We start from the raw sequence: 17181 nt of genomic DNA on the forward strand, positions 1-17181 counted from the left end.
GTGTTTGTCGCTGGGTAGCTGTGTGTGTGTGTGTGTGTGTGTGTGTGTCACTGGGTAACTGTGTGTCACTAAAGTGGTCTGTGTGTTTGTGTGTCACTGGGGAAGCTGTGTGTGTGTGTGTCACTGGGTAATTGTGTGTGTGTCACTGGGTAACTGTGTGTGTGTCACTGGGTAACTGTGTGTCACTTTGAAATGGTCTGTGTGTCACTGGGGAAGGTGTGTGTGTATTATATAATATAAAAAAAAGACGTGGGAATAAATTATTTATTAACATTGTGCAATATTTTATATATATATATATATATATATATATATATATATATATACATACATACATACATACATACATACATACATACATACATACACACACACACACACACACACACACACACTGCAGACTGAGCAGTAGCAGCGCGAATACATACTTTGCACAGTCTTCCCCGCTATCGCCCGGCTCCACGCTCACTTCCGTGCGCGCGCGGCCCTAGCATACAATGGCTAGCTAACCACAGCCAATTATAACTGCCGTGCGAGAAAGATTTAAGAAAAACCTTCACAGCATTTCGTTACCACGGAAGCATTGCCCATTTAAAAAAGTATTTTTAAAGGTTTATTTATTAAGTGTTTCATTTTTCTATTTTAAGATATCTCGTCCCATTCGTTGCCCAAGCTGTTTTTGTATTTTTTTTTTTTATCTGATTCTTTGTTCAAGAGAGATCCACTTTTTAAATATGAAGTATCCGGGTGTTTAAAATGAAACACCCCCCAGTGCCTATTTGCAACTGCTCAGAGGCCATGATAACAACATGATATAAGGCCGAGGCCCCGCTGCCTCAGTCAGCGCGCCCGCACTGCATGCAGGCGGCGTGCTGAGAGCGGGGGGGGGGGGGCGTGGTTTGAGCGGAGGGTCCGTCCCCCCCGCCCCAACACACAACACACACACACATACTCACTCCCTCCCACCCCGTACATTTTTGAGGTGGGGAAAGCTCACTCCAGCCCCCGGCGCTGATAGGCTCACCAGCGCACCACGTGACGCGTCCCTGCTCGGGATCGCAATCCTCTTGCATCCCCTGGCGGCTGACGCGTCAGCGCGTAGTGAGCCTCGTCGGAAGGAGGCAGCGGGGGCAGACAGGCAGGAGGTACGGGTAAACTTGCACAGGCTTCTGGGGGGGGGGGGGGTGTGCTGCTTTAAAAGATGCCACTTTGAGATTTGATTGCCTCTTTAAAGGAGCAGTTCACGGCACTTTTTTCCTTCCCCCACACACTTTTTTTTAACTTGTATGGGAAGCAGGGGGTCTTTGGAGCTGAACAGTGTTAATTTTAGCCCTTTGGTGACGCCCTACTTCATATACTGGAAAAAAAAAAAGCAGGGGTGTGGCATTTATCTTGGAATGCTCGAATATTGATCCTTTCCCCTAAAACCTTAACCAGCGAAGCCTGCAACACTGTCTGCACACTTCATTTACCCAGAAGCCTTCAACAATTCTAATCTGATGATGCTGTTGCCCATGCATATTCTCCCAAAGCCTGCCCTGCGACTTGTCATGCGTCATGTTCACAAACTCCGTTTTTATGTCCCATTTAATCCTGAGAATACACGTTCTGAATGAGACATGGAATATCTTGTAACACATGCGGGCACGGTGATTCATTGGAGTTCATTCCCCTTTCTACCACATCTGTTTCTTATTATTAAACAGCGGTTGTTGTAGAGGAAATCATGTCCCCTGAAAATGAACACACTCTGCCCATCATTTGAAGCTACCCCTGATACTCTGTTGAAACAATAATTCTGGTTAATATAACACTTTAAAAAAAAGAAAAGGGGGGAGGGAGTAGGTGATGTGACACTTTTTATTGGACCAACATGTAGCTGATATGTTACAAGCTTTCCAACCTCTCGGGGTCCATCATCGGGCTAACCCTGGGACCTAGAGAGGTTGGGAAGCTTGGAACAGATCAACTGCTTGTTGGTCCAATAAAAAGTATCATATCACCTCCTACCTCCCCCTCCTTAGTTACTACATAGAAGAAAGGAGCAACACGGCTACCCACACCTCTTTGCCCACTTTAAAAAAAATAAACTTAATTCTCTCTATACAGTAATTTACTTTCTGTATTATGATAATGCAGTGATTTCCAACCCCTAGGACAGTGGTTTAAAACCTTTTTAAACCCCCGCCCCGTCTCTTGCCCACAACCTCCCCGTCGCCCCCCATCTCTCCCCCCCTCCCGTCGCCCCCATCTCTCCCCCCTCACGCTCGTACTCCCCTCTCACACTCCATCTTGCGCACGCACACACCCCCACTTACACACACACTCCCACTTACACACAGACACACTCCCACTTGCGCACACACACACACTCCCACTTGCACACACACAGACACTCCCACTTACACACACTCCCACACACGCTCCCACTTACACACACTCTCCCACTTGCGCACACACATACTCTCCCACTTACACACACACCCTGCGATAACGCGCGCCTGCCCTCTCAAAATCCTCTCTCTTGTCAGCGCTGCCGACCGGATCAGGCAGGGAGAGGAAGTATAGCAGTGAGTGGGCGGCTGCTGCTGCTGAGCTCAGGAGCCGCTGGGTCACTGCTATGTGGGGGTGCTGCCGTGCCGCCGGCCCTGGCACAGCATGGGAGAGTTGTCACGGCTCTCTCCCCCTGGCGGGCCGCGGAACCCCTGAGAAGTGCTCGCGGAACCCCTGAGAAGTGCTCGCGGAACCCCTGAGAAGTGCTCGCGGAACCCCGGTTGAAAAACACTGCCCTAGAAGTTTGTGAAGTGTCTCCAAGGGGTTAGGCCAAAAAAATCGTTAATGGCAGATCTCAGGCAGTATTGTGGGCTCCTGAGCCTGTGTGGCCCCAAACCGCAGCTTAGCCTGGGTGGTATAACTGTCAATTACAGCAGGAGCTTCCAACGTCTCTCCCCACAATGCTTTGCATCCACAGTGGCAAGACATTGTGGGGTGTGACTGGAAGCCCCCGCAGTAATTGACTGCTATACCACCCATGCTGACTGCACACACTGAGGTTCAGTTTAAGGGTCCTTATTAAGCGCATGTTCCCCACAGGAACCTATATTGCCTGGGATCTGTGAAATACTGTTGATGGCAATAGTTTGCTGGGTAGGCAATAAGATATTTTCTAGCATGGGAAGTACAATGTAAAAAAGGTGGAGAAACCCTCTGATGGGGCTCATGCGATCTGCTTGTGAGTTTTGTCAATTCTAGGGCTAAAACAATACAGCTGTGTTTTTCTATACACAAAATAATGCTTTGTGACTTTTATATGTGATATCAGTTCTAAGGAGAAATATACCACCCCCTCCCCCCCCCCCCCCAAAAAAATAGATTTCAAGATTTTATCTATTTGCAGATCAACAGCTGTTCAGACATTACAATTATAGGATACAGAGCTTTTCCAGCATCATAACATACCCCCAACTGTACGTACTGTATTTAGTAGGTACAGTACCTATTCAATCCAGCTGTACCTATTAATTAAAGACTTACCTGCTAATGATCAGCTGGTTGGGGGGGGGTTAAAAAAACGTCAATTATGTGTGTGTATATAAGTATATACAAATCGTTAAATACACATTTTATTGATCATAGAATCTTTGCATATAGTAAATTATTCTATATACGTTGCTACTAATAAAGATTATGTTTTAAATCATTCACTCATCTCCAGAGTGTGAACCTGAGTGCTACATTGGGTTCTCTCTCTTCATTTTCTACTACTGTGTTCACACCCAAAGCACAGTTCACATCTATATCCATTTGTGGCTGCAGCAGGGGCTCCCCTAGTACATCATATAGTAAATTAGCCGTGTTATTGTGCGGTGGGGTCAGTTGGCCCCACAATCCCACATTGACCTACTGAGACAAATAGAGTATCTATTTGTATGTGCCAATGTTGGCGGGTGTGTCATAAGTTTGTTGAAGTGTGCCAAGGAAACCTATGACATTGGAAAGCCCTGTACGCTATCATTGAATCTATGAAGTGCCAATATGGCAAATGGAACTTTGAACAGGCACCTCATGTCAAGTGGGGGATGTCTGGGAAGGCAGGCTAGGGGACCCGATTTAATATGCGAGATAAATTATCCTTTTAAATCAATGGAGGTTAAAATCTTCTCCAGCACGGGGAAACAGCATCAAAGCATATTACCGTATTTCCATTGATTACTAAGACGCACCATTGATTTAATGAAAAATTTGGGGGGAAAAGAAACACTACATTAAATGTTCAGAAAAATTTGTTTTAGGAGATCATGTGACACTCACATTGTGACCCAGGTCTTCCGCACCACAATGTTGTTGCGCTCCCTCTGCACAGCTTATCTATCCAGCGACTTCCCCTGCTTCTTCCCACCACCACCTGCTCTTCCAATGGGTGAGGGTTGCCGGGCATGCTGGACGACGACGAGGCGGTGGACAAGTTGCCGCCGCTGCCCATTTTCTGGAGTTCTGTGACATGAAATGTAAGAAACTGTTCCTTACATCTGGCGCACGTCCTTATACCAGCAGGAACTTGGTGGATGTCTTGCCACAGATTGAAGGGATAAAATATTATGCACAGGGGCACACAAATTCTCATTAGAATCTGTGTACCATGTAACTCAGGCCTGCACAACGCCAGTCTTCGAGGGCCACAAACAGGCCAGGTATTCAGGATATCCCTACTTCAGCACAGCTGGCTCAATTAGTGGCTCAGTGTGACTAAGCCACTTATTCAGCCAGCTGTGCTGAAGTAGGGATATCCTGAAATCCTGGCCTGTTTGCGGCCCTCGAGGACTGGAGTTGTGCAGGCCTGATGTTATTCTTCTGGCCATCCCCAAATCACGAGCTGATGCTTATGGGGCAAAATGTGGAACAAAGTGCTTGATACGATAACGGAAGCTAAAAATGACGCCATTTGCATCAATGTTGCGCTAAAATTTGCTTGTTGCACCTTTAAACTGATTTTAGGATTTGTGATGACTGCACCAGTTCGGCAACTGGATAAAACAGAGACATCAACCTCCAAGGGCTGACATTGGTAAGATTTGGGGATCGTGGCCAACATTTTCCTACATTTTCATGGGAAAGCGCCATTATTTATTATGTGTATCCGTGATACTCCATCAGTCTATCGGGCAGCTGATGCTAAAGAGTGATTTATCAGTGAGGCAGACTCCAAATCAGCAAGACACCAACATGTGTGACACATGAGGTGTCTGATAATGTGTGGCAGGTGAAGGGGTTAAGAACGAAATAACAGGATTATCAAGGGACACAAAAGAAAGCACACCTCCCAGAAACAAATGTTTCCACAAAGGCTAATTCTATCACTGGAGGGTGGGGGTGGATTTGTTCTGTGTTTTTATGTAAGGAGGATTCCATGGCTATTGAGTGTAGAGGACCTAGGTGTCACACCTTATCTCCCCTCCCAGCAGGGAGCGGCTAGCCACCTAGGCTGATAAGTGTCCGGGGATACTTTCCTATTGTGATGCAAGGAGCTGGGCAGCATGAATCTGTAGTTGGTAAACACACAACTCTAATGTACCTTTCTTCTTCAATTACATTTGGATCACACTTTGAATACGATCAGTTTGCATTGGTGAACAAGTAAATGAATCAATGCAAGTGTCCCAACCGGCTCAGAAATCTCATTTAATTTAATTGCCCTTGTCTGCACCTATATACTAACCTTAAAAAATGGCTTTACAGCATACATACGTTAACAAAATGTATTATTTTATATATGTACAGTATATACACACACTAATAGCCAGCGCCTCTAATAGAAGTGAACCAGTGTGGATATAATGGTTCTAGTGAATCCCAATCAATATGTACTAATATGGGAGTATCCCTAAATGACATATGCAATTATTATAAACCCTTACAGATATTGAAGTGGGCACATAACAATAATAAAACAACATATGATTGAAATGGACATAATAGAATAAAAGAGCAAACAGGAAAGAAAAAAACAGTCCTCAAAATGTTCCAATAGTTGTAATGGATACTGGTATGCAGGGTCTCCGGCAGCTCTCAATGTGAACAACCCATGTCCACAGGGTATCTAGAAGGAAAATATTTTTATATATATATATATATATATATATATATATATATATATATATATATATATATTACTAATAGAATACTATATATATATATATATATATATATATATATATATATATATATATGTATACATACACACACACACACACACACACACACACACACACACACACACACACACACACACACATGCTATTAGTGTGTTTGTGTATATATATATATATATATATATATATATATATGTATATATATATATATATATATGCTATTAGTGTGTGTATATATTTTTATATATATATATCTAGTGTAATATTAATAACACTAGTTATAAGTGTAAACAAATACGCCATTCTATTTTAATTTAAATCGTATCAATTAGGTGCTCAACATGATGCAATGCTTTAGAATCAATTTTAAACAACGAACTATGCATCGTGTATGAAATCTTTATACCTATGACGCACATATATACATATGCAGGTTTTAGAACTAAATTTGTGACACACGAAAATGTCACCTATGACGTCTTCCGTACATCTGTCCTCTTAAGTTTATATCATTGTGAGGGGCACATTTTTTTAATAGTGAAATTACTAAATTAGTATCCTTATCAACATATTAATAGCGTGTTATAATGCAATCTGTCTCTAGTTGTAAAGGCGCAATTCATGATCACAGTGGTTGAAAAATCTTTTTTATTTCTTAATCATGTCCCCTTTCAATACATATTTCTTGTTTATCCAAATATATCTGGTTGCCTGGTGCTGATGGTTGGGGATAGTAACAAGTGGCTGTAGGGAGCTTCACAGCTAATTCTATTTTTACTACTTAAATATTCAGGTACATATTTATTAAGCCACAAGACCTATTTTAATTTCTTCGTCTAAAACGGTTTTATAGTCATCATTAGGGAAACTAGCCACCAATACCCCAAATTAGTGATAAACACTCCAGTCAGGCTGCAAAATTGAATCTTACCCTATCCATGTTGCCATAATGTAAACTGGCAGGCCTGGCAAAGGTGTATGTTACATGTTCACTTTTAGCTGCGTAATTTTAGGGTGGAACATGGGGACAGAAAAGTATCACTAGAGATAAGGGCCTTATGTGCTGTCCCTACAAATCAGTATACAGTACATCCAATCTCCAGTAGAGGTGTCATTTTAAGGGCACTAGCTTTGAAGTAGGATTTGGGCTTTGAAGATTTGACTCCTTTTGTTCACGTGTAACTTTCAGGTGTCTTCCTACGTCTCTGGCATCAGGTATTAAACTGCAAGCTCTTTGGTGGAAGTGGCTTAATAAAAGTAGTGGCACTGTGCCACATTTAAAATGATCTACATTTACACATCAGTGAATTTGTTCTGGGGAATATTGACGTACCCATTAGAGCAAGGGTCTCAAACTCAGTATTGGAAGGCTACAAATAGACATAATTAAAGATACTGCCGCTCTGCTTTGTATGGTTATTTGTACATGAATAGGGTGCATACGGGAGTAGAGAATATGGGGAAAGAAAAGGGATTGACAAGGCAACGAAAAGAAACCCATGTACACTCACTATGAACATTTGAGGGCTATTATTTTTATCCTAGATATGTAGTCTATTGTTTATATGTTAAATAAAGGATTTTACTTATACTAGTGAGTGGCTATATAGGGATCATTCCCTAGGAAGGCTACAAATAGGCCAGCTTTTATGGATATCCCTGCTTCAGCAGAGGTGGCTCGATCAGTCTTTGACTGTGCTTCAGCACAGGTGGCTCAGCCTTCGACTGAGACACTGATTGAGCCACCTGTGCTGAAGCAGGGAAATCGATAAAAGATGGCCTATTTCTGGCCCTTCAGGACTGTGCTTGAGACCCCTACGTTAGGGCATCGAATTACACTAGGCTGGGATCTAGACTGTTGTCACTAGAAGGGTGGCTAGAAATTGGGGTTGTTCCTCTATCTCAGGCCTGCACAACTCCAGTCCTCGAGGACTGTAAACAGGCCAGGATTTCAGGATATCCCTACTTCAGCACAGCTGGCTCAATTAGTGGCTTAGTCATATTGAGCCACTAATTGAGCCAGCTGTGCTGAAGTAGGGATATCCTGAATACCTGGCCTGTTTGCAGCCCTGCTGTATCTTCTGCACTTCAAAAAAGCTCAAGGACACGGGCGGTATTTCTAAACCAAATTCATTGTCCGCTAAAGGTACGTCAGACTTACCTAAAAATGTCCCACATAAAAGCTAAATATGATGTGATTTTACTGTTGCTGCTAAAAAATGTTCATCACATTTAAAAGGGAAAAATAAGAAGTTGCAATTGGGTTTGTGATCACTGTCATTATGATAGCTCTGTTATTTATCAATGTATATGTTAATTGAAAACAGATTGTAGTATGCATGCAAATGTAGTTTTTTTTACCCAGTTTTACTGGAATGTAACTATTGAAAACTATTCATACATTTCTAGGGTGTCACATTAATTGGAAAATAAATATTTACCTTTATGGGAAAAAAAACACTGATGTAAGTGACGTGATTAAAGTCACACAGAGGCAACGATCGTAGCACAATGATTAATAATTAGAAAAATATATAATTATACGTCACTGTTAATGTACCCGAGCCTGTACATGGGCATTGAGCGGCAAAATTCACACGTTCACCACAGAGCTTACAATCTAATATATGTCCATAGCTCCGTTGAGTTTGAATTGGGTGTTGTTTGATTGTAAGCTCTTGGGCACAATGATTCATTATATCTATACTACCAAGCACAGCATTGTGTCAAAGTGCCAGCACTACATTAAAGTGGTGAACATAAAAAAAAATAAGTGTGTGTGTGTGTATATATATGTGTGTGTATATATATATGTGTGTGTATATATATGTGTGTATATATATATGTGTGTATATATATATATATATATATATATATATATATATATATATATATATATATATATATATATATATATATATATTTATACAAAAAGAGAAAAAAGTATCCCAAAACAGCACTCTAGCATACAAAAGTATCACATTCATTAATTACATCACATAAGACAAATGACAATTAAAAACTGATATATATATTGTATGTATATAAGCCACTGCAAAGATTACCTCCATTGAGTAGTAATTAGGTGAATAGAGGGGGTGTGTCTGACGGCCTCAGCTCTGCTCCTATAGCATTGTGAGTTGGGTGGGTCCGGTTAGAGCATTTAATAAGAGCGCAGGGACCCTTCTCACTCCATCACTCATCTAACATCAAGGGCCGAGCACAGACAGGACACAGGCAAGTCTCTCCCGTCCTCTATTTCAGCTAAAAGAAGCCCTGTTAGTACGCACAGTGCTTGGCACTTAGCATTTCATTCTGATAGCACTTCGCTCATTGGGTCACAGAGCATTTGCCTTTACTTCTACTAACAGATTGTTCACTTTGCCACGAGTTCCTTCTATTTCTTCCCTTGCCCTGTTTCATTCCCTCCTTCATTTGCATTGCAGTTATTTTTTCATATACTATTCATTCATTTTCAATCTCGCTCCTGTTCCTTTTTCCTTTCTTTTCTCTCCCACATTTTGCTTTATTTATGTATAAATCCTGTATATTCACTTTTCTTTGTACATTCTCCTCTGTCACTTACAAGCAACTCCATTCTGTATTACAAAGTCTTCCTTTCTGTTCCTATATTACCACCACTGAAGTGTTGTGTGTTGTGTGTGTGTGGTCACACTTTGAGTTGGTTTCCGAAGTCTATGATTGGTCACCAAAGCATTTGGATCCCTTGTCTTTGGTAATCCGTTTTCATTCCCCATAGCTCTACTTTACTTTATAGTCATGTGGCACATGACTGGAATCAATATCATTATATACTTCCCCCCTGTGAGACATAATTGGACAATGTTTTTTGTTTGCCTGCCTCTGGATCAATACAAATATAGCAGGAGAATCTCAGTTGACTACATTTTACAGTAGGTTGAATCCATTGGAGATGGGTCATCTTTTTCCATTTCCCATGGATATCTTCAACACAAAAAGTTGGACATCTTTTTACAAAGGTGTGTGTGTGTGTATATATATATATATATATATATTAACATGGGAAGGATGTTGATACATGGAGGAATCTGATTGTGATTATTGGAGTCGGGAATTAGCTAGTTGCGATGGTCCTTAGTATGGGAGTACTTAAGTATTCGGTGATTATTTGTACTAACAAGATATAAGGTAAGCTTTCGAGAGAACTCTTGAAAGCTTGTCATGTAATATCTATTAGTCCAAATAATAAAAGTTATCGCCTGATCCTGAAGTACTCATATTACTTTGGAGTCAGGAAGGAATTTACTTTGAACATGTGACTTTTTTTTCAACTTCATCTACTATGTAACCGTAATAATACGTGGGGGAAAGAGAAATGACATGAGTTGTCTAATACATAGACTGCGTGCTGAGCAGCAGGCCAGGATTTCCCCACTTCAGAGGCCAGTGCCCTTATCACTTTAATATAGTGTGTGTGTGTGTGTGTGTGTGTGTGTGTGTGTGTGTGTGTGTGTGTGTATCCCTCGAGCACATTCACAGGTCTGCAACCCTGCCTTTCACCATTATCACCTAGCATACAGTGCTTCCACTGCAGCAAGGGATTCTGGGAAATGACATGCAAATGAGTACACTGTGCGTGTATTTATTATATACTTGTATATGTCCATGGCACTCTGGAATTAGAAAGATCTAAAGATACATTTATTTAACACCGTGATACAAACAATAAAATCTGAGCGACGTTTGAAGCCAAAAAAAACCAGCCCTTTCTCAAGCTCCTCAAAGCTCGAAATGTCTCTTAGATTTTATTGTTTGTATCCCATGAGGTGTTTAAATCAGGGGGCGCGCAAACTTTTTTTGCTGCGCCCCCTCTGTCTCTTCTGCTCCGGTGGTGCCCCCCCTTACCTCATGCGGGGTCATGTGATTTCTTGTGATGTCACATGACTACGTGGCGTCATTTGACATGAGTCCTGACGCCGGCAGAGACGAGGTAAGTTTAGAGTTGCAGGGGCCTCACGTGATCCACCCGCCCTTGGGGGAGGAGTGCGGGGCCCCTGCGACACCGCACCATCTCCCCCCCCCCCCAGAAAAATCTCCGCTGTATTAAATAAATGTATCTTTATACTTTTTTCTAATTCTCGAGTGCCGTGGACACTTTATATTGTTTTGATCTAGAGAGGTGAACACAAGATAGGTGCTCGCTGGACTAATCCCTACAGCTAAATCTCTATTCTCAAGCAGGGCAGTGAAGGGGTTAATGGTTTAAATGGATCATCAGAGTGGCAGTGAGATACCCACAGGCAGGAAATGTGGGCCCCCTGCCTGCCTGAACTCATGCTCCTGGCTTTCAATTAACAACGGGGGCCTCTGATTCCAAGTCTTGGAATTTCACCTCCAAGAAAGAGGGGTCTTTTTTTTTTTTTTTTTTTTTTTTTAAACCCATTTTCTGCTGGCCCTGTACCCATTGCATAAATCATGTATTTCATTATCTCCCCCACTGTTCTATAGTGATTTAACAAGTATTGATGGAGATGAATAATGCAGTGATTATGAAATGTCTTTGAACACCTCCCAATATATCCAATAAATATTAAAGATGTAATCCTACTGCCTTGAGTAATGTGGTAGCAACTGCCACGCGCTTACAGGGGCCCCGCACTCTTCCCTGGCCCAATTTCCGTAATCACAGTTTAAATGTTGTGGTGGTTAATTTAACCAGCACAACATTTAAACTGTGATTACGGAGGTTGGGTCAGGGAAGAGTGCGGGACCTCTAAGAGCTGGCATCTCCAGGTACTGCGCTTTGTCGCGTCACGTGACGTTATCATGTGACAGGATGTGCGGCTCGGGAGGGCTCAGGAACCCGGGCCTCGCCATATGCCCAGCCGGCCCTGCCTTGTAGTATATCAGAAGCAGACTTCCCAGAATCCCCTGCAGCTGGAAAGGGACACTTTTGATTGGTTCTCGCAGTACAGGACGATCTTGGTCCCGGATTTATGATTTGAGAGGCTGATTCTTGGGATAGCTGTTGTAGGTCTTGAAATGACTTCCGTTAAGAAGAGCAGCTGGGGGATTGATTACATACTACTATGTACTGCTTACAGTAATTCTGTGAATTATTTTTTTTAACAAATATAATTTGTTATATATAATTTGTTATATATATATATATATATATATATATATATATATATATATATATATATATTATTCCACTTTCTCTGATGGGATCATGTAATTTGTGGCGTGTCGCCTTAACTTCAAAATTTCCAGATTTCAAGGGTTTGCTTACAAACCTTAAAAGCACTTTAACAACAAATTTTCAATTTAATTTCTGCGGTTTTTATCCTATGGACCATGTATAGCAATTGATCACAAGGACTCTTTAACTTCTATATTTGACTATAACATTGTTCATGGATACTTCCCAGTGATGTTGTAAAATTGTATCAAACGGACTGTACAACTGTGCTCAAACTTTCCACAAACACTCACCTTGCCAATCTGACCTGAAATCACGTTTTTGAGAAGTTATGAACAACTGAAAAAGTTGGGGGGGTTATAATGGAAGTCTCCATCAAACCTTAACTACGGCATACATAATATAAGCGTTCCAGTGCTTAACCCTCTCCCATTTTGAGTGAACATTTGACATAATGTGTCTTGTTATTGAAAGCGAATGCAATGCTGCACTACAATAACGAGATGCAAGGCCTATGCTGTTGTTTGCCTATACTGTAATTCACTTTGCGGATACATGTTAACCTCGGGGGGGGGGGGGGGGGGGGTTCCTGGTTTCCTGTAGATCACATTACGAGCCCTGATTTAACAGAGCTTTGTGGCTCTAGCCCTATATTTGCTCTGGTGAGCACTGGGGCATGCCTGTAATCCTGTGATGTTGGGTTTATGGTTCTGCTCCTTGTAGTGTTCTATGCTACTAAGGAAAGTACACCTGGAATTCTTTTAACACTATTCTAGTTCAGAACCGCCAACCCATATGTTTGAAGGGCTATATGTTTACCAGATAATGAAATGATGAGCACCACTAATATATTTAAAGGTTAATGTTCTTCAGGAACCAATAATAAATGGTTTCGATGTTTACCCACTTTGGGGGACGTGCCTTTTAAATGTAACCAAATGAGGGGTGCATTATCCTGCCCCTCCCCTTTCCATTAAAAAAAATAAAAAAATCTTAACACTTCCATGGTAAACCAATGCTTTGGAGGGTTTTTACAAGTTTTATCTAATGTCTTTTGGTGATCAAACACAACTCATGGCTCCAGTTAAATAGTGGGCTTTCCGCAGCCTTGTTTGCCAAGTTATACTGATGCCAGCATTATTCAAGCCGACAAACCCAAGTAGACGAAAAGCGATGCACATTTCTTTTCTACAAGATCGTGAGAGTTACTTTAAGGGTGAATACATCTTTCTAAGGAAGACAATTTCACTAGTAAGTTGTACTTCTTTTTTTTTTTTCCCTGCTTTATTGAATGATCCTTTAACACGTTGAGTGCCGGAGGGGCCGTGGTGTCAGTTCCCCTCCTCCGTTCCTCAGCTGGCCGGGTCGCAGAGCGCAGAACACGTTCTCCCCTAGAAAACGAGCAAATAGCATCTGACCCAACTACTATGGGGCAGCCAATGGGTTAACTGCTCTATACAATTGTATTTATATAGCACCAAACATGTACGCAGCGCTGTACAACATTACAATAGCAGGTAAATAATGTACACTGGGAATAAGTGCAACATAAGCCTAAAGGAAACCGTGCCCCACAGAGCTTGCAATCCAAGTGCTTGTACGTCATAGGCACTTCCTCGTTTTCTAGCTCCCTCCGATTCCGGCATCTGGGCACCGGGCACGTCATGTTATCGCTCCAGAAGGGAGGAGGATAGGGTGACCAGATTTTGAAATGTAATAACCGGGACACATTAAAAAATATTTAGAAAACAAATTAAATCTCAAACTCTCTCTCTTTCTCTTTCTCCTCTCTCTCTTTCTCCTCTCTCTCTTTCTCTTTCTCTTTCTCTCTCTCTTTCTCTCTCTCTCTTTCTCTTTCTCTCTCTTTCTCTCTCTCTTTCTCTTTCTCTTTCTCTTTCTCTCTCTCTCTCTTTCTCTCTCTCTCTCTCTCTCTCTCTTTCTCTCTCACTTCCCAACACACATGGAACCGGGAGATCGAGAGCAGAGGAGAAAATAGTTATATATGGGGGAAAAAAACTTATTTGTCTGTTGCATGGACACAGCTGGAATGACTGTTTCGATTGAAACGGTCTTGATTCCCTTTATTATAACCATGCCCTCTGCTTAGGGAAGCCCTGTTTCACTTTTGACAGTTTCTTGAATTCGAGCTCCCCCAAGACATGGGAAATCATGGATCGCTTATCTCCCCCTCATAGCTATTATTAACACTTTGAGTGCCGCAGGGTTGGATTGCTGATGACGGAACTGAAGAGTGCAGGGTGCTAAGGAAACTAGTCTTTTTTTTTGGTGGGGACGTAGCTACAACGTCATAGGGGAACTCCAATTATTACAGTTACATGGTAGGTGAGGTTAAAAAAGACGTGCATCCGTTACGTTCAACCTATGCTAAATTTAGATGACAGATGCTTTATCCTATATCCGTACTTACAGTATATTGATACAGAGGAAAGCAAAAAACACCAGTGAAATATTATCCAATGATATCTCATAAGGGAAAAAATGAATTCCTTCCTGACTCCAAATATTGTAATCAGATAACTCCCTGGATCAACATCCTTCCCATGTTTATGTATTTGGTATATCCCTGTATACCTTTATCTGCTTTCAGTCTCTATAGGTAATGAATTCTAAATGTTACTGCCCTTACTAAAGAACCCTGTCCTTTGTTTGCTGGTGAAATTTCCTTTCCTCCAATCTTAAATGACCCTGAGTCATTTGTACTGCCCTTGGGATGAATAGTTCTTTTCAAAGCTCCTTGGTATTGTCCCCGAATATATTTGTATATAGTTATCATATCCCCTCTTTTCCTTGGTCCCGCTGCGGCTGGTGGCGCGCACGGCCGCGGGCCACCAGCACCTTACCCGAATGGTCCTTGTCCCTGCTGCCTCCTTCCGGCAGGGCTGACTGCGCGCTGTGACGCGTCAGCCTGCTGGAGCTACCACCTCCTTGTGCTTTGCAGCGCTGACGCGCCACGTGGTGCACGCGTCGGCCAATGAGGGGAGTAGGAAGGAGCTACGGCGGGAGGGAGGCGGCTTGTGAGGGAAGTCTGAGGCAGCCGTGCATGGTTCTCCCTCCTTCTCCCCCCCCCCCTCCCTCCAAAAGGTAGGGGTGGGGTGTATGTGTGTGTGTGACGCAAGAGGTCCGGAACCATTAGCAGGATGGGGGAACAAACTTCTGCTTTATTATTTATTTCCTAATTTGCTGGGAGCTGTATGTATTGTGGGCGGAATGAGTCCCTGTTTAGAACGGATTCCCCTCCTCCCTGACACACAACATGGCCGCGCCCCCCCTCGTCATTGCCCCATCCCACCCGACCCGTTTGGCAACGCCCCCCCAGCGCGCAACACAGTTCACTGCAGACTGCATATCGCGGGGCAGTGACTTGCACGAGCCGCCGGCAAGCAAGCTTGCCGTGCGGGCGCGTGCAGTGGGGCCTTAGCCTAAGACACACTTTTTTTTTTTCTAATGTAAACAAATGTAATTTAGCTAGCCCCTCCATCAATCAGATTATCCATCCCCATTATTAATTTGGTGGCTCTTCTGACTTTTTCTAGTTCCATAATGTCTTTTCTGTGGAGTGGTGCCCAAAACTATACTCTATATTCAAGGTGTGGTCTTACTAATGCTTTATAGAGGGGCATAATTATGTTTACTTTCCATCCATTCCCTGTTTTAATGCAAGATAAGATATTGTTTCCCTTTGCAGCTACTGCATGACATTGGGCACTATTGCTAAGCCTACTGTCTACAAGCACTCCTAAATCCTTCTCCTTCACGGATTCTCCTAATTTATCTTTGTTTCCCAAATATATAACCTTATATTTATCTGTATTAAACCTCATCTGTCGTGTACCTGCCCAAGTTTCCAGTCTATCCAAGTCCTTCTGGTGAGAAATTACATCCTGCTCTGATTTACCCTACCTTACATAATTTACACATGAACGTCTTCCTCAGTTAACCAATTGTTCGTTAATATAGAGGTTGTGGCTTCCTCCTGCAGCACAATTATTGGGATTTGATTCTTCCCATGTAAATACAGAGGCAAAGATTTTGTGTAATACCCTTGCTTTTTTCTTATCTCCAATAATTTGCCTGCTCATCTCACACTGAAAGGGTCCTATACTTTCTTTTCTATATATTTTTTTTTTGTTTTGTTATTAAGGTACTTAAATAACTTTTTAGGGTTGATCTTACTTTCTATTACAATCTTTTCAAGTTTTGCTAATTTGATTTGACTTTTTGCAATTTTTGTTACATTCCTTATCATTCTCATACGATGCCTCTGTCCCTTCTGACTTAAAGAATCTAAACACCTTCCTCTTTTCCATTTCCTCCCCTACCTGTTTATTTAGCTACATTGGTTTAGACTTATTTCTTTTATATTTATTACCCAAGGGTACACAGAGTGTGCTTTTCTAACAATGTTTTAAAGACTGCCCATTTATCTTCTACATTCTTCCCTCCAAAAACAATATCCCAAAGTATTACTTGTAGATTATTCCTCAGTTTATTCAAATCTGCCTTTCTAAAATATAAAGTCTTTGTTGAACCCAAGTAATATGGTTTTTGATCATTTATTTCAAATGAGACCATGTTATGATCACTGTTACCCAAATGTTCCTAGACTTTAATATTTGTTATTACTTCTACATTGTTTGATATTACAAAATACAGTATTGCCCGTCTCCTGGTTAGTTCCTCAATTTTGGGTCATGTAATTGTCTTTAAGCACCCCCAAAAACCTGTTTCCTTTCATTGTAATGCTAATCTCATTGCCCCAGTCTGTCTGGATAATTAAAATCACACACAATGCAAACATGACCTAGTTTTGATGCCTTCTCCATTTGC

The sequence above is a fragment of the Ascaphus truei genome, chromosome 5 (genome assembly GCF_040206685.1).
Source record: "Ascaphus truei isolate aAscTru1 chromosome 5, aAscTru1.hap1, whole genome shotgun sequence".
Classification (NCBI taxonomy): Eukaryota; Metazoa; Chordata; class Amphibia; order Anura; family Ascaphidae; genus Ascaphus; species Ascaphus truei.